The sequence below is a fragment of the Tamandua tetradactyla genome, chromosome 6 (genome assembly GCF_023851605.1).
Source record: "Tamandua tetradactyla isolate mTamTet1 chromosome 6, mTamTet1.pri, whole genome shotgun sequence".
Taxonomy (NCBI): domain Eukaryota; kingdom Metazoa; phylum Chordata; class Mammalia; order Pilosa; family Myrmecophagidae; genus Tamandua; species Tamandua tetradactyla.
The window spans coordinates 38,975,287-38,993,484 of NC_135332.1; the positions used below are offsets into that span (position 1 = coordinate 38,975,287).

The 18,198-nt window shown below is 44.9% G+C and overlaps 1 long non-coding RNA gene across 2 annotated transcripts in view; it reads right to left on the reverse strand.

Annotated features, from left to right (window-relative positions):
- Positions 1-6,410: 6,410 nt before the first annotated feature.
- LOC143687691 (uncharacterized) overlaps positions 6,411-18,198 on the reverse strand; it is a 29,462-nt gene continuing 17,674 nt past the window's right edge. For both annotated transcript variants that reach the window (XR_013177646.1, XR_013177645.1), the window contains exons 2-3: positions 10,094-10,194; positions 6,411-6,866 (exon numbers count right to left, since the gene is read on the reverse strand). This is a non-coding gene — a long non-coding RNA (uncharacterized LOC143687691). The remainder of the gene's footprint in view (positions 6,867-10,093; positions 10,195-18,198) is intronic.

The window sequence follows — 18,198 nt, forward strand, 5'->3', positions numbered from 1 at the left end:
GCTTATAAGACTATCAGGAATTCCCTAGATGGGGAAGTTTAATATGTCCTCTTTTTTCCCCAGTCCCCCAAGGGGACTTTGCGAATACTTCTTTATTCACTGCTCACATTACTCTGGGATATATCAGGGCATCACATTAATCTGTACAAACCAACAAGATCTCACACCCTATTCAATATTCCATGTAATTATGGTGTTCAAATAAACTGACCATACCAGTTAAATTAGATAATGCACTACCCAAAATATAAATTTTTCTACCAAATAAACATCTCTTCCTTTGGGCTCACACAGAAGTTGAAGTTTTAAAATATGGACTATATTATCCTTTATCCTGTATTCTGATTTTCCTTAGTCCTATCCAGATCAGCTTCATTCATATATCCAGATCAGCTTCATTCATATATCTCATTCATGTATCATATATCATATATTTGATATCATATATCAAAGTGAGTCTGATCACTTTGTCTACTTTTATAACAGTTGCTGTATGGGGTACTGCTGACTTTTGTAACTTCAGAGCTGTAACTCTTGAGTCTCAGGTGTCACATAAATACCTGAAATTTCAGAGAATGACTAGGTTATACACAAACAGCTCAGCACCTCAGAGTTTAGAAATAATGGTTACAACTCCAGAATAGCTGTGATGCTGAAAGATCTTACAATCTAGAGCCCTTTGCAATAGGCCCCAATCTGATAATTCATGCTCTCAACTCTGATTCTCTGAGATCGTATAGTATAGTTAGTCCATATGACTCAAGCATGGTAATATTTGCCTTTTTGTTTCTGACATTTCATTCAACATACTGCCTCAAGGTTTATTCACCTAGTTCCAGTATGTACACACCACAGTTACCTCTTCCATTCCTCAGTTGATGTACCCCTAGGCCACCTCCATCTATTGCTAATCGAGAACACTGCCCCAATAAGCACCAGTGTGCAAATGTCCACTCCTGTCCCCACTCTCAGGTCCTCCAGGTATATACCTAGCAATGGGGTTGCAGGATCATGTGGCAACCCCACCCATAGCCTCCTATGGAACCACCACACTGCCCTCCAGAGAGGCTGCACCTCTTAGCTTCCCTACCAACAGTAAATAGGTACATCTCTCTCTACATTTTCTCCAGCACTTGTTTCTCTCTGTTCATTTTTAAAGTTTTATTCACACATCATGCAATCCAACCTAAGTAAAAAAATCAGTCATTCCTGATATAATCACAAAGCCATGCCTTTGACATTTCCTTTTCTTCTGTAAAGAATCCCATACCCCTCCCCCATATCCCGCACTTCTTGACATTTAGGTTTGGCATAATGCTTTGGTTACTGTTCTAGTTTGCTAGCTGCTGGAATGCAATATACCAGAAACAGGATGGCTTTTAAAAAGGGGGGTTTAATAAGTTGCTAGTTTACAGTTCTAAGGCCGAGAAAATGTCCCAATTAAAACAAGTCTATAGAAATGTCCAATCTAAGGCATCCAAGGAAAGATACTTTGGTTCAAGAAGGCCGGTGGAGTTCAGGGTTTCTCTCTCAAGTGAGAAGGCACATGGCGAACAGGGTCAAGGTTTCTTTCTCATCTGGAAAGACACATGGCAAGCATCATCATCTGCTAGCTTTCTCTTCTGGCTTCCTGTTTCATGAAGCTCCCTGGGAGGCATTTTCCTTCTTCATCTCCAAAGGTTGCTGGCTGGTGGACTCTCTACTTCATGGTGCTACAGCATTCTCTGGTCTCTCTGAATCTCTTTTCTTCAAAATGTTTCCTCTTTTTATAGGATTCCAATAAACTAATCAAGACCCACCTAATCCATTTTAACAACCACTCTTGATCACTCAAGATCACATCAAGATGTGACTCCCTAAGTAACATCTCCAGGGAGATGATCTAATTACAGTTTCAAACATACAGTACTGAATAGGGATTAGAAGAAACAGCTGCCTTTACAAAAATGGATTTTCTAGGGTACATACATCCTTTCAAACCAGCACAATTACATTCAGTGGAAGCATATTACAATGTCACTGTTGACTGTAGACCCTAGCTTGCATCGACTGCACTTTTTTCTGTATACCATCCATTTTCAACACCTTGCAATGTTGACATTTATTTGTTCTCCCTCATGCAAAAACGTTTTTATATTTGTACATTTAATCACCATCATTGTCCACTCTAGGCGTTCCTAAATTATACCATTTCAGTCTGTATCCTCTATCTTTCCTTCTGGCATCAAACGTGCCCCCAGCCCTTCTCCTTTCACCATATTCACACCCAGCTTTATTCAGTGTACTTATATGTCAGTGACATTGTAACATGCTTCCACTGAATGTATATACCATTGTGCTGCCATTCGCTAATATTGTGCTATTCATTTCTGAATTTTTACAATCAGTCCTGTTGTACATTCTGTATTACTTCAGCACTACATTCCCATTTTCTACCCCCTTTCTATCTTTTGATAGAAATTTTTTCCTTAATTTTAACTTTCTTTTTGTCCTTAATTTTAACTCTCAAAGTTCGCTCATTAATGTTAGTTCATATTAGTAAGACCAAACAGTATGTCTTTTTGTTTTTGGCTAATTTCACTCAGTGTAATGTCCTTAAGGTTCATCCACATTATTACATGCTTCATGATTTTATTTTATCTTACAGCTATATAATATTCCATCTATGTGTATACCACAGCTTGTTTAGCTACTTGTCTATTGATGGACATTTGGGCTGTTGCCATCTCTTTTGCCAATATTTTTAAGTTAACTGCCCAATAGACTTTGTGATGTATCTGGGTTGCCTTAAGCTATACAGAATGATAAGCCCTCTAGAGAGAAATTTAGCATAGGGTATGAAGTATCTTTAATTATCCATAGCCTCTGATCAAAAAATTCCATTTCTTAGAAGGAATTAATTAGAGATATAGAAGTTTGGGGTACAAGGATGTTTGTTCATGACAGCTTTGAAATAAAGTCAAATAGGAAACAATCTAAAATTTCCTCTTTGGAGGCCAAATTAAAAACCCAAATTCCTCTAGGTTTTTAAGCAAAACAATTCAGACCTCCTTCTGTTCTGCCGTCACCTTACAGAGGCCCTAAGACCTATATTTCTACTCAAATAACTCTCTCCCATAGACGAATTTTGCCATTGGCTCTTAAAATATTTCCCCCAGCCACCCTTAGCTCGTACCACTCACATGGTTTGTTTGCTCTTTTGCCCTTTGGTGTAATTACTCTGGTCAAAGCATTTTTTTTGGTTGTAGGTAAAAGAAACCAACTCAAACTCTTTCAAAAAGAAGAAGAAAAAAAACATGGTGGCAGATATTCTTCAGTTGGGGGGAATCCAGGAAAAGCTGGCCAACCAAGCCTCAAGGAAGGTTTGCCTAAGATGTCTCTGGGAATGGCTGCTCCTTCAATAGACTGGCTTCATTTAACATGTCTGAATTTGAGTCCTAATTCTAGTCTTTACTAGCTGTGTGCCTGTAGGCAAGTTAACTAACCTCTCTGTACCTCAATAGTTTCATCTGCAACAAGGGGACATTAATAACATTTATCATATAGTACTTACCATGTGCCAGGCATTGTTCTAAGCACTTTGAGAATATTAGCTCAATTAGTCCTTTTAAGGACACTATGAGATACATGCTGTTATCCTCTGGCTGTGTGTACAACTCTCCCCCTCGTCACACACACACCCACACACAGCCAGAGGATGACAACATGTGTCTCATAGCATGTATCTCTTGGGGTTGGGGGGGGATTGTGTGCATAAATATGTGTGTGCTCAGATCCTTTGCTTCTCTCTGTACTTATTTCCATCTTCTGTCCTCTTCTCTTTCACTGGCTTCCTTTATTCCCTCCTAACTTGATTGCACACATGGCTCCTTAATGACCACTCCAGTAGTCACCCCTCCCTCCTTCTCAGACTCACAGACTGAAACCTGGAATCTCCCTTTGTGTCCCATCTGCTGTCAGGTTCTACCCCCTGCCACTCCTCCCCATGGCAATCATCTATTCTCTTCTCCATAAGCACCTCCTTTCGTTTAAGACTAGTCCCTGGTTCACTACACTTATCACCATTCCTTGTACCTTCAATGTCTGTTAGATGATCCCTTCAACGCTACCTCTCAGTTAATTAACCTTCTTGCAAGTGATATTTACCTTCTTCACCTCAGCCATCTATTACCTTCATTTTATCCTAGATCTTGTCATCAGCATCGACTATGCCACCTCCAAACTCTCCATTTTGAGCAGCTCACTCTGACCAGTATCTCATGTCTGTTCAACTCTCCTAGTTCTCCCATATTCCTCCACCCACCAAAGACTTTCCTTCCATTCACTGATCCTTCAGTCCATTCACTGACCCCTTCATGTCATCATTGCCTTCCTTCAGCTTAGAGGCCATGGTCCATCACAATAAACACACTTGCATAAAGCCTTGGCCCTTGCAATGATGTTAAAAATGTCCACAAGTTCTTGGATATTTCTCCCTGCAAACGGTGAAGTCTAATTCCCTTTCCCTTGAGTGTGGGTTGGACTTAATGACTTGCTTCTAACAAATAGGATCTGGCAAAAGCAATGCGATGTGACTTCTGAGTCTAGGTAATAAAAAAAAAAGATAGCTTCTGCTTAGTTATCCCTCTTGGACTGAGCTCTGGAGAAGCCGGTTGCCATGATGTGAGGTCACACAAACTGAGGCCAACCATTAGCTCAGAAGGGAGGGAGCTAGGGAGGGAGAATGAATATCCTGATCCCTCCTTCTCCTGCTTCCCATCCCTGGTCAATGCCTCCTATTGACCAAATCCAACCAGTAACCAGAAGGCAAGGGTGTCTGCTGGTGTAGACCATACTGGTTTACCTTCTGGACCTTATAGTAGGATGGAGAAGGCTGAGAGTGGAGCTGGAGGGGCAAATGGAGAATATCCTACAGACGTATTCAGAAGAATTCCAAGAGTCAAAGTTATTAGAAGGCAATGTTCTCAAAGTAGATGGTTCATGGCCCCCCTATCCCCATTCTGCAAAACAACTAAAGCTGATATTCTACTCTGATGTGCTGCATTAGAATAAGCTTTTTGTGTATGAGACTGGAAATCTGTTCCCCAGTGATGCTTATGTAATGAGGACATAATTTATTGAAGTGTGAGTCTTCTAAGGAAAGTTCTGGCTTAATAAATTCAATATCCAGCTCTTTAGGAATACAGAATTGGAGAATGGGTGGAGAAAGAGACTGGAGGAAAAGAGAAGAGACTGACACAAGTGGCTAAATCACTCTACATAATGAAGAACTCCTGAAGAGGGGAGACATTTGGGTGCTGTTGAGAGGGTGGGAACTTTTGACATGTAAAAGACCCTGGAGTAGCAATGGGGGTGACAGAATTAGGGAAGAGAAACCAGGGTCTTTTGCAAAACGTTGCAGTACTTATATTTCTTCAGAAGATATAAGTAAATAATTGCAATTCCTTTCAAAATTACTTTCTGTTGCCTAACCATGTTTATATAAGCCTCTAGTCAGAGTCTGGGCCACGTGGGGCCCCTGCTTTTATTGGGGTTATACTTAGGCCTTCTGAATGGCTCTGGTAATTGGGATTGGCCAGAACCCACTCCACACCACATTCTCTATTCTCTGTGTCATGCTATACAAGCCTGGAATATTCAGAGCGCTTAGCTTCCTCCCAGATAGTTGTAACCTTACCCAAGGATCTCTATAAAATGGAAAGGGAAGGTTATTTTACTCTTTTTGTACAGAAGCCAGCAAGGACAAGCAGGTTGTTCTTGATCATGCAACAGGTCGTCTAAAGGAACAGGGAGGTAGAATCCAGGTCTCAGGACGCCTTGTGTCCTGCATTCTGTTCTGCTGGGCTGGCTATGGATTCTGTATCTTTCCCTTTCTAGGAAGCAAATAGCTTTTCCTCTTTCCTTCCTTAGTAGGCTCAGGTCTGTGAGGCTCAGGCTTTCACCAAAGTCCTATGCCTGAACAGTTACACAATAATTTCTTTTGAATTTTTAATTCCTTTCTTAAAAGCAGTTTCAATTGCACTGGGTTGTAATTTAATTCTCCAGAAGTTGGAGATGCTAAGGGCTGATGCATGACATCGATGCTATGTTCTGACTTTCCGAGCTTTGTGGCACCCCAGCTTCAAAAATGGGCCCCATCAGGATGGGATGTTTCCCAATCTGGGCTAATGAGATGTGGGAAGACATTGACTGTGGGTTCTGGGAAAAAAGCTTCGACTTTCTTCCCTGGGAACTATCAAAAGAGCAGTTTGCTGTCTCTCCTGAGAGTGAAAAGGGGCACATCCAGCTTTGGTTGCTGCTGGCAACCACAGTGCAACCTTGAGAGGATGAAGCTGGCATGTGGAAGACAGAAAAGAGAGACAAAAAGAACCACACTGAGCAGACGGATCAGACCTTGCAGAAAGCCCACCCTGCCTTAAACATTTTTATTGTCACAGACTAAAAAATTCCTCTTATTGTTTAAGCCAATCTAAGGTGAGTTTTCTGTTCTTGCAATAAAACCCATCCATCCTCCTGATACCTTATGACAGCTCATACTCTCTGTGACGCAGGCTCAGGAACAGGGAGGCACAGTTTGGTCGGAGAAGATTCTGTTCTGATGCAGGTGATGGGTCCCTGGGGACACATCTTTTGGGGGGAGGGAGAGAAGTTCATCTAAGTTCATTTAACAGCTTGGGATGGGATGGTAAAGAGCCAGTCATCCGGCAGAGCCATGGCTGAAAGGCTGCCTTGAGTGCTCGAATAAGATCCTCTGAAGGCTTAGAGGGTTTGAGCAACCAGATTCACAAAGGGCAGCGGTTCTTTGCTTGGGGTTCCCGGACTCCTGGGGACAGGGTATTCAGAGGTGTCAGGAAGTCCTTGAAACCCTGAAATCGAACATAGAATTTTGTATATGTACATTTTCACCCGATTATCAAAATGAAGGAATCACGGCTCTATGTTGACTAATCCTCTTCCTTCTACTCCCAAGAAGGGTTGAACATCTGTGAGCTCATAGATGACAGATGAACTCACTATGTTAAAGAAAAAAAAACTTTAAAAAATTGTCAGAGACTTTGATGAGCTTTTGAGGGAGGGGAACAGAGGGCAGATGCAGAATGAGAAAGTCCACCTGGAGGTGAGGACGGCTCTGAGATGAGGTAGGAAATCAGGGTACAGGGATACACATGAACACGTGCTCACGTATGCTGCACGCCCTGTGTACATGTGGGATAACAGTGAACACTTGCATCATCTGATAGTTTTCAAAGAGCATTTCCATCTATTCCTCCTTTGGTTCTCACAAGGACCATGAGAGCTGGGTCTTACAAGTTCCTCCAGGTTCAGAGAATAAAATACTAGGATCCCTCAATAACTGGTGATGCTATGACCCAAATTCAGGCATTCTATTTCTTCTCTCGATGCTCTATCCTCTATGTTAATAACTTCTTAGCCTGCCTGAATCATCATCATTACCTGGGATGCTTTTTGAAATTGCAGAATCCTGGGTTTAGCTATAGCCCTGGAAATTCTGATTCAGCATGTCTGGGCAGGAACTTTCTGGACGTACCCCAGGTGAACCTGAAGACCACTCAGGTTTTTGGAGTAACTATTGTAAAACAGCAGTGCTCACGCCAGTGTGTGTGATATTGTGTGTGCGTGTATCTCTGTGTGCGTCTGTGTGTTCTTCCACAAGCAGATCTAGAAAACCTGTGAAATAGGTAGTATGTTTTGGATGCCTCTCATCTTTTTCAGAGCTCTTTCTGCCCTCTCGCCATCCTTCCTGATGCTCTATGGTCCTTCTACTAAACCCTCATTAGATGGCACCCAATGGGCTCTTTCAGGGGTGAATGCATGTGTACTGTGATCATTTCAAGTCGAAATAAGAAATCTCTAATGGTGATGTTTCAGGCTTTGGGACAGGTAGATGGATATATGCTTGGGGGAGGGGACACGTCTTATACTAGGCGGGTGGTTGTGAATTCCTCTTTGCCATGACAGCTCCCCACCACAGAACTGCGTACGTGTATATCACATGCATGCATAATAGCAAGCAAATAAAATACCCTCAAAACTCTGAAAATGAAGAGGAAACACATATAATGAGTATGCGGATTTTTAGAGGATGCAACCTTTCCTAGGGAAAAAAATATACGAAAGCATCCTCCGTGTCAAGCTTCACCACAGTCATGCTCTCCAAGCTAGAGGAGAGGCATCTGGAAATACGAGTTTGTCATGGAAACGCTGACAGGGTTTCAGGGGAGGGATGTTCACAGGTGCAGCCTGGAGCGATGCAGCCTCTGGTTGCTTATTTACATCCTGGCCCCCTGAATGAGGTCTCTTTTCCTGTTGCCTTGCTTTCCAACTGGCCTTCCAGGGGAGTGGGAGCAATTACCAGGAAGGTCTCTCTTGTTAGGGAGGGTTTTCAGGTTTCTGGAGTGGGGAATAGAAGGAGTCTTAGGATCAGTTTCACCCTTCTAGAGGGAGTGGGAAAAGGAAGGGAGGATGGAAGGGAACTATACTGATTCTAAGTGCCAGGCCCAACCCTAAGAGCTTATAGGTATCATCTTCACGTCTCCATCACTGTAGCCTGTAACCCAGTGAGGTATACACGGTTATCTGTTTTACAGAGAAGAATACAGACTGGCTGCACCCGGAATGAGAACTTGAAACTACATCCTTGTCCTTGAGTGGACTAGGTGGTTGGGACAGTGGGAGAGATTTGAAAGCTTCCCTGGACCATCATCACCCCCTGTTTGCTGATGCTGAAACCCCCCTTGAGCAGGGAGCAAAGCCCTTCCCTGGACCACTGGCTCTGGTAAGGGGTAAACACCTGACTGCAGACCCTGTGCTAGGGACAGGCTTTGATCAAGGGCAGGCGTTTGTTCCCTGGACAGACAGGTTCTCTGTTCTTTCCCACTGAGACTCAGAAGTCCTGACAAGAGCCAGTGAAGGCCATTGCTTGATGGAGCCCATGGGTGGGGCATGGGAGGCTGGTGAAGGGGGTTGGGGAATGAAGAGGCTGCTTGTCTGTCGGAAGTTTGCACCCAGTGGAGAAAGTATGGTCTCTTAGGGGCTCCCAATCCAATCTGATAAGGGAGGCAAGAGTTGCTCCTGTAAGGAGCCCAAGAATGATGGGAGAGAGAAGGCGCAGTTCATACATTCCAGGAGCTTGCAGTCTGGAGAAGGAAACACCTGTTTGCTTGACCCTAACCACAGGTTGCCCGACTCCTGATCAGCTATCTCAGAAACTGGAGGTACTGACCTAGCAAGACAAGTGGCAAGAGCTGGGGTGCGACTGAGAGCCCAGTCCAGAACTGCATGCCTGTGAGGTCTCAGAAGCATCTCCTGGCCTCCTGGAGCGCTCTCTCCCAGAACCGGCCGCTCCCGGAGGGCATGCAGTTCCTGCCAGCCCCAGCAGCTCTCTTGGGAGGCTGGCTTACAATCAGGGCCGCTCTGAACGGGCCCCTCTGCTGCTCCCCTGCTCCATCTGTTCCCTGCAAAACAGGTCCCATCTTTCCCTCCTCCCCAGCAAGAGCTTTGGGAGCCTTGAAGACATTCCAGGGCTGGCTCTGACATGAATTTGCTGCTCAGAGCGCCAGGCGATCCCAGCTGACTCCTCTCCCTTACCCCTCAGAGGTGTTGATAGTAACAGCAGAGATGAGCTGCCAAGTTGGCAGGAGAAAAGAGCGGCTGTGCACTGCGGATTGAGGGGGGTGGGGAGGAGGAGGCGGGCCAGCAGGGTGCAGAGCAAACCGGTAGAGGGCTGAGCCAGAGTCACAGTTTGTTTATCCAGAAACTGAAAGGATTCCTCCAGTCTCGGCAGCCAGCATCTTGCACGTGGGGAGAAGGGGAGACCGTGGTGGGAAGCGGGGCCCCTGGGGAAGCCCGGGGCTCGTGGTGCCAGCGAGAAGTCTGGGAGCCTCCCGTTCTGGGTGCTGCTAGGGTGGCTGGCTGGCTGGTGCCTTCTGACGGCCCTGAAGTCGCCAGGCAGCCTGCTGGGAGAGGTGCCAGGCCTCGGAGGCAGGGCGAGCCCTACCTTTGTTCCTGAGGAGCTGTTGAATAAGTGGGTAGGGACTTTCCAAATGGAATGGACCTAGTGTGGGTGGCTCACCGGTTCTGAAGCTTCTTCCTCCCAGAAAGGACGTCAAGAGGCAGTCGCTCTGTAAATCAGATGATCCTGGGACCTTGCGTAGGCATTCAACCTCTTTGGACCTGAGAGGATAGTAGTATCTATTTCAGAACTCTGTGTGAAGAGTCACTGAAGTAGTAATAGCCAAAACTTATCTACAGCTTACTACATGGCAGACACTACTCTAAGAGCTTTTATGTAAATGTACTTAATCTTGGAACAACTTTATCAGGTGGGTACTAATATTATTCCCGGTTTGTCAATGAAGTAACTGAGGCACAGAGAGCCTAAGTAACTTACCCATGGTCACAGGGCTAGTGGGTAGCAGAGTTGGGCTTTGAACCCAATCATGTGGTGCGTAGGCCAGGTTCCCAACTGTATTAGTTTGCTAATGCAGCCGGAAAGCAACATACCAGAAATGGAATGGCTTTTTTAAAAAGGGAATTTATAAGTTACAAATTTATAGTTCTAAGGCCATAAATAGGTCCTAACTAAGGCATCCAAAGAAAGAAACCTTGGCTCAAGAAAGGGTGATCTGGGAAGGTGCGTGGCTGGTGCCTGCTGCTCTTTGTTCCGGGTTGAGTTACTTCCAGCTTCTGATGCCAGTGGTTTCCTCTCTTAGAGTCTGTGGGTATTCACTTAGCTGCTCTAGAACAAAACTCTGGGTTTCATCTCTTAGCTTAGCATCTGCCAGGGCTGGAGATATCTTCTTTTCAGGTTCTGACTATGTGAACCCTTGATTAGCACCTGGGCTATTTCTGCCTTGATCTCCAAACGTCTATAGCAGCTCTGCCTGTCAGCTCTGAACTTGCTTCAAACTATTTCCCTTTTGTTAAAGGAATCCAGTCGAGACCCACCTTGAATGGGTGCAGTCATATCTCAACTAATTAAAAAGTCACACCCACAACTGGGCACGTCACATCTCTGCGTAGATCATCTAATCAAGATTTTCTGTCTGACACTATTGAATTAGGATTAAAAGAAATGGCTTTTAATTTCCCCACAAGATTGGATCAGGATAAAACTTGGCTTTTCTGGGGTGCCTAATAGATTCAAACTGGCACATGAACCCCTATACAAGTTGCCTTCACAGTGCAGTGAGCTCTCAGTGCACTGCCTGGCACAGAGCACATGGTTAAGAGACGTTCGCTACAACTGTGACTCCCTCTGAACAGATCCAGACAAGGGACCCAGGCTCCTGACTTCTACCCCAGGGACTCCATGGGACCCTAAGGTTGTCCTCCCCACCATTTTTTAGTTTGTATTACGTTGCTCCTCCTAGGAACGGGGGAGTTTTTCCTTTAGAGTGAGATCTGCTAGGCTTCTCTGCTCTCCTCTTCTCTCTCCCTCCTCCCCACTCAAGATAGAGGAGAGGAATTCTCAGCTTCCTCTAGTTATCCTCAGCCTGCTAAGAAAACAGAGTCTGTTAGATCTGCTGCCAGTTCCTCCCTGGTGACAGACACAACCCATTTGCTCAGGGCCAGCCCAGTCTGTGCTGCGGATAGAGCTAGGAGCCTGGGCCTGGACCCCAGTTCCCTGCACTAGACCCTGGGCCCGTCATTTCAAGACTGCACCTCGGGGGTCAAATAATTTCCTGAAAAGAAAAAGGAATTTTCAAAGGAAAAGACCTGGGCCAAATAATTTCTGGAAGACCCTTTTGGCCCTGAGAGCTATGCCTGAAATTGAAAGAAATGGATTCATAGCCTCTTTCTGGAGTTGAAAGAAAATCCATTATATTGACACATTCCCAAATTTGGGGGTATTCATTAATTCAGCCTTGCAAATTAGTAACAAGGTTTACAAGCCCACAAAACTGTTACTCAGCAGGCCATCCTTCCCTCTTAGGAGGTACCAGCCAAAGCATTCTTTGCCACTTTTGGGGCAGCCAAACCTACCTCCTGTCAGCTGAGAGATGGCCAAAGCAGAGCCAGAAGACTGAATTGCTGGGACGATTAGACATCAATTACAGTACTGGGAAAAGGAATTGTTATAGAGATATCTCAAGATAGCATTGTTTTGTTTGTGTTTGTCTATAAGCACTGTAGGTGTGTTGGCCACAAATTCACCCTCCTCATTGTTCCCTTCAGTTAATGAACGATAACAGGAGGAGCTCCAGGTGGGTGTTGGGAAGCTGCAGCTGAAATTCTGCCTTGGAAGGAAATGGAATATTCTAAATTTTAAACTTAGAGAACAGAGAAAGCAGAGGTACAGTATCTTTTAGTCAGTTCCCAGGGATCAGCTGGAACATGAGGGTCAATAATTATGGACAGAGGGCTGTCACAACCCAACGACTCCTTTCTCCATGCTAATTAACCAAGCAGCACTTAAGAATACTTCTTCATGGGAGTGTTCCCTGTCTGGGCCATGCTGTGGAGGGGAGATGGAGGCAGCAAGGCTGGGAGAGGTCCTGAAGTGTTTCAAGGCCCGTCCAAGAAGGCAGTTTCCCATCACCACACAGGGCCAGCCTCCATCTTGGTCTTTTGGGAGCCAAAATTTTCAACTTGAGTTTGTTGGAGAGCTGGAGAGCTGAGAAGTAAAGAGCTAGAGCTGAGAGAGAAGAGGAGAGCGTCTCAGGAGTGAAAGAAAGAAGGTAAAAGTTAAAGGGGGCAGTGGGGTGGGGGTGGGGTCGCTGGCCTGCCTATGAGAGGCTCTCCGGAGAGAGAAGGAAGACTGCCCGGAGAGAAAGGGCCGTGGGGTAGTGGGAGGAGGGCACACTCCCTAGCCCTTGGTCCTCCTTGGATGGGGTACATGGCAAGCCAGCCCAGAGGCAGGGGACAAGATGACCTGTTAGAATTCCTCCCTTCTGGAGGCCTCTGTGGGAATCGAGATAGGTGAGCAAAAGTGGGTTGAGTTTCGATTTTCCTGAAGAAGCCTTGAGCTGGAGACAGGATGCACTGACTCTTTATTTATTTATGAGGCTATCGATTATAATGCAGCTTTTCCACAGGATCCTGAGGAAGCTCGAGTTGGAAGAAGTAGCCAGTTAACTTGCTTTGCCCTGAAGATGTCAGGCACTTCAAGGGGCTGACTCCTCTTCCCCTGGTTCTCCTGCCTCTTCCCAACCCACCCTCTCTGCAGCCTTCTCCTCTGTGCACAGGACCTTGGAGTTAGGGAGGTAGGATAGCCCTTCTAGTTTCTTCTTTCTCAGGTCTGGCAGTTCTGGGTTCCCTCCAACATTTGGGGCACACTCCAACATCCCAAGGCCTGAGAGCATAGGATAGTGCTCGACTCCAGTAAAGATGTAAGATTTCCGAGCTCGTAAAAAGCCTCCCAGCCAAACCCTATTGCTTTACTGAGAAGGAACAGAAACCAGTAAGAAGTGACTTTCCCAAAGCCACACAGATAGGGAGAGGCACAGTCTGGATAAGATTCGAGCCCTCCTGGTTCTCCCAGGTGAAGACCCTTTCTGCGTACCACGGTACCTCACAATCGAATGCAGATTGCTTAAAATGAGTCCCCAGATCCTCAGTCCCCACTCTTCCTTCCCATCCCAGGGCTGGGAACGCTCCTGAACCAGGAACCACTCCCCAGGACTCCTGTCCGCTCCCCGATTTTTCTAATAATTAGATAATTTGTAGTTTTACAGAAAAACCATGCAGGAAATACAGAGTTACCATATACCCCTCTCTCACACACAGCTTTCCTTCTTATTAACACTTCTCATTCGTGTGCTACCTTTGTTACAATTGTATAGTTTGTACAACTATAATTGTACTATTGACTGTATACCCCATAGTTTACATTAGGGTTCACTGTGTTGCACAGTCCCATGTTTTTATTTTTAATTTTTTATTGTAGTAACATATGTACAATCTAAAATTTCCCCCTTTGATCACATTGCAATATATAATTCAGTGGTGTTAATTACAATGTTGTACTATCATCACCACCATCCATTACCAAAACTTTCCCATCACCCCAAACTGAACTCTGTACCTTAAGCATTAACTCCCTATTCCTTACCTCCGCCCTGGCCTCTGGTGGCCTATATTCTAGTTTCTGATGCCATGAATTTTCTTTATTTCATATCAGTGAGGTCAAACAATATTGGTCCTTTTATGTCTGGCTTATTTCACTCAACGTGGTATCTTCAAGGTTCATACATGTTGTTGCGTATATTTCATGGCTAAATAGTTTTCCACTGTATGTACATACCACACTTGGTTTATCTGTTCATCTGTGGTAGACCCTTGGGTTTCTTCCATCTTTTGGCAACTGTGTATAATGCTGCTGTGAACATTGGTGTGCAAATATCTGTTCAAGTCCCTGCTTTGAATTCTTTTAGGTATATGCCTAGAATTGGGACTGCCAGGTTATATGGTATTTCTATATTTAACTTTCTGAGGAACCACCAAACTATCTTCCACTGTGGCTGTACCATTTCACATTCCCACCAACATTGAATGAGTGTTCTTATATCTCTACATCCTTTCTAATACATATTTTCCTTTCCTTTTTTTTTTTAACAGTAGCCATACTAGTAGGGGTGACTTTGCTGTCTTCCAGCAGGACCTCTTCTTGGTTTTTTCTGAGCTTGATGAAATCTTCTTGATTTGTTTTGGCTTGATGAGTCCCCCCCACACCCCAGAAGAAGATTAAGGAGGTTCTCTATAATCCCAGAAGGAAACAGAGGGTTGTGACAATGACTGTTAGCCTGATCAGCCTCACCCTGCCCATCCACCCTCTACAACATCTCCCTCCCCATCAGTCACCTTTCTTGGGCCCCCAATACTCAGTCTTCTGTTGGGCAGAGATGCCCCCATGTCCACTAATCCTCATGGAAGAAGATGGCTCTTCCCCCTTGGCGTGATGCCTGCCACCAGTCTGCCTGAAGGGGCAGGAATAGGGCTTTCCAGGAGGGTACAATTCAGGACACAGGCCAACACTGCACCAGCCTCAAGTGCTGTCTCCTCATCTTTGGAGCCTTGACTTTGGCCTAACTCCACACAGTTATTAAGGTGAGGGCCACTGCTGGGCTAGGTGGGCACTCAGCCCTCCCAAGATTGTGCATGACACTATACTTCTCCTTAAGTTCATTTTGGAATTCAGTGCTTGTCAAAATTTATCCCCAACTCAGTTTACTACCTCATCTGCCTTCTTCCCTTCTCACGAGCTGTATTGTAACCCAAAGGAATTCGGCACAAGAGGCGCATTTTCTCCTTTGCCCCTTCAGTTCCAGAATGCACTGCCTTCCTGCTCCACACATACAGAAAAAACCCATCCTGATTACAACAGGGGACATTCACTGAGCATCTACTCTGTGTGGTACACAGCGCTTTATCTTCACAGGAATCTCAAAATTTTCCCCATTTCTCCTTGATGTTACACAGCCAGCCAGTGGCAAAGCCAGGATGTGGACCCAGGCCTGGGGTCTCCAGAGTCTGCACTCAGCCACTAGACTATGGTTATTGCCTCCCAGGAAATAGCTACTCTTTTCAAAATTTCCTTTCTCTTTTCTAAGATTTTATCTGCACCTTTCCTACCACACATCACTTTTAAAATTTTTATTGTAACTATTTAAATCATACCCTTTATTTCCTTATTAAACCTTCAGCTCTTCAAAAGTAGGACTGGGTCACCTGCAGTGTGTCCCCAGTTCCGGGCCAGTGCTAGAGCGTGGCAGGGGTCTGTGAAATGTGTTTTGAATGAAGGAATGATGCACGACTGAATGGATTTGAATTGTAGCAGGGTCTAATGTCTGCCCACTGTGGAGTAGGGGAGTTGGAACACAGTTTTCCGAAGAGCCCAGCTTCATAGTTCCTTTTCAAAGGCACCACGGGAAACGAAGGGAAGAGAAGGGTTTTATAGATGAGTGAGAACAGGAACACAAACCCCTGCATATCTGTAATTGCAGAGCTTCTTTGTGCTGGCTGCTGCTGGCAGCGTGCTGGGGGATGTGTGTTCAATTCTGCAGGTACTACTGATTGCTTTGTGTCATCTGACACGACTGTGAAAAGAAAAGAGAGAAGAGGATAATGAAACCTCTGAGCAATGGCTTTTCTAGGTGCAGGGCCTGCCCTAAGAGCAAGGGCCTCCAGCGTGGGCATCCCACCATCAAGACCCTTTGTTGGGAGGTGGGGATCCATCTGTCTTTTCTGTGCTGGACCCTTTTGGGATCAAGGACTCCACACAGAGCAGCTGTGGGAAGGTGGCCTCCAATTGGGTATAGGATAGCGTTGTAGTTGAGAAATTAGGATTTAACAAATGATTATGATTAGTGAATCATTATATAGGTATTTCTTTTTACTGTCTAGTGTATTAGAGTAGCCAGAAGGAACTACCTAAAATTTCTGAACTGTAATCAGCAGCCTTGATTTCTGATAATGATTGTATAGACTTTATCTTGTGACTCTTAAAACCTTGTAACAGACTCCCACTTGTACTCCCTAATCCTGTTTTTCAACTTTGGAATCTTCTGATCACTAAAGACAGCTCCTAATTGTTTATTAAGGAAGGGTCTTTGAGTCAGCCTTGAACTAACCCATCCCAATTCCAAAACTATCTTGTTAGGTGGAGCTGGATCTAATAAAAATTGTCCTGACAAGTACAGTAGCCTAAACTTTAAGTGACCTATACCTCATTATAATACTAAAAATACATCCATCATAATATCATGGCTGCCATTTTCTTACATACCTTCTGTGGCTAAGCATGTAATCAATCTGCACATGCTCAATAATTAGATAATCTCTAATTGTCTTCTCATGTTCATTATCCTAAAATCTGTCCATCTTTTGATACTATAAAACTATCAGAGTTACTGCAGTTCGGGGAGACAGACTTTAAGGCTGATAGGCCATCTGATCTCCTGCTTCGTGCTTAGCAATAAAATAAACTCTTTCACTCTTTTTCTCAGGAATTGGTCATTTGGGCTCGTTGGGTAGAGAACCTACCACTTTTGATTGAAATCAGAGGCCCTTCTGCATTGAGAATGGCTAATAGGAGGCTCTGGGCAAGGGACACTGGGCAGAGGACATTGAGTATTAGCCTCACCTACAAATGGTGTGTGTGTGTGCTTACGTACCCTCCAGTATGTCAGAAGCAGTGAAGGGGACAAAATAGGACAATGCTTCTTTCAGGGCCCTGAGGTCCCCTTGTGGGCCCACTTACTCCGAGGCACTGATGAAGACTCGGCTTTTCTGGTCAAAGTTTGGAATAGAAAGACCAAGCTGCTTGGTCATAGCTGAGAGGACGGTTTCTGGCTCAGCCTTGATTGTAAGCCCATCTTTGCTGAGAGAAAGTGGGCTCTCATCTACCACTCTCAGACTTATTCTCAAACTTGTATTTTCAGCCCCTGCTTAAAAACCTTTGCCTTTGCATGGTACTTTTACTATGATACTTGTATTTTCAAAGTCCATTAACGCTGGCTATCTCTTTCCATTCTTAAAATGGCCCCTTCAGAGGTGTGGAAAGCAAAAGATTATTTTTGTTATTGATAAGGAACTGAGGCCCAGAGAGGTGATGTGACTTGTTTTAAGTCACACAGCAAGCTAGCAATGGGGCCTCAGGGACACCCATTTTGGCTTCCTGACTTTAAGTTCTTTCCCTTCTGTTTCTTTCTTTCTTTCACCTCCTGCCTCCTGAATAGAAATCTCCACAGAGAGGTTCGCACTTCATTAGCAGCATGCACATCAATTCTCCTAGTGCTGGGGAAACAGCAACTCAAAACAGATACCCTCCTTACTCTGTCTTCCACTCATCTCCACCCCCACATGGGAGGAAGTTCATCCAGCAAGAGTCCTCGATATAGCTCTCTTTCTGAAAATGCTGGGGCACACGCCAGGGAGCTTTCCTAGAAGGACAGCCAATGCTGTTTGCCCTTCCTGGGGAGGAGGAAGGGACTGGGTGGCCCAGATCCCCAGGTCCTATGTAGCCTGGATCAGGACTGAGGGCAATGTATTGCAACTTCCCCTTTGCCGCATCTCCCAAACTGGACTTACTACATCTGAACTCCTTTTGTCTCGTTTGGGTCATTTTAGTTGGAGTTTTTCTTCTTTATGTGGCTGAATCTTATTCTAGTGAATATAGAACCTAAACGGAGGTCTCCAATAGGCGGTTAGAGCTGATGGGTATCAACTAAGTGGAAA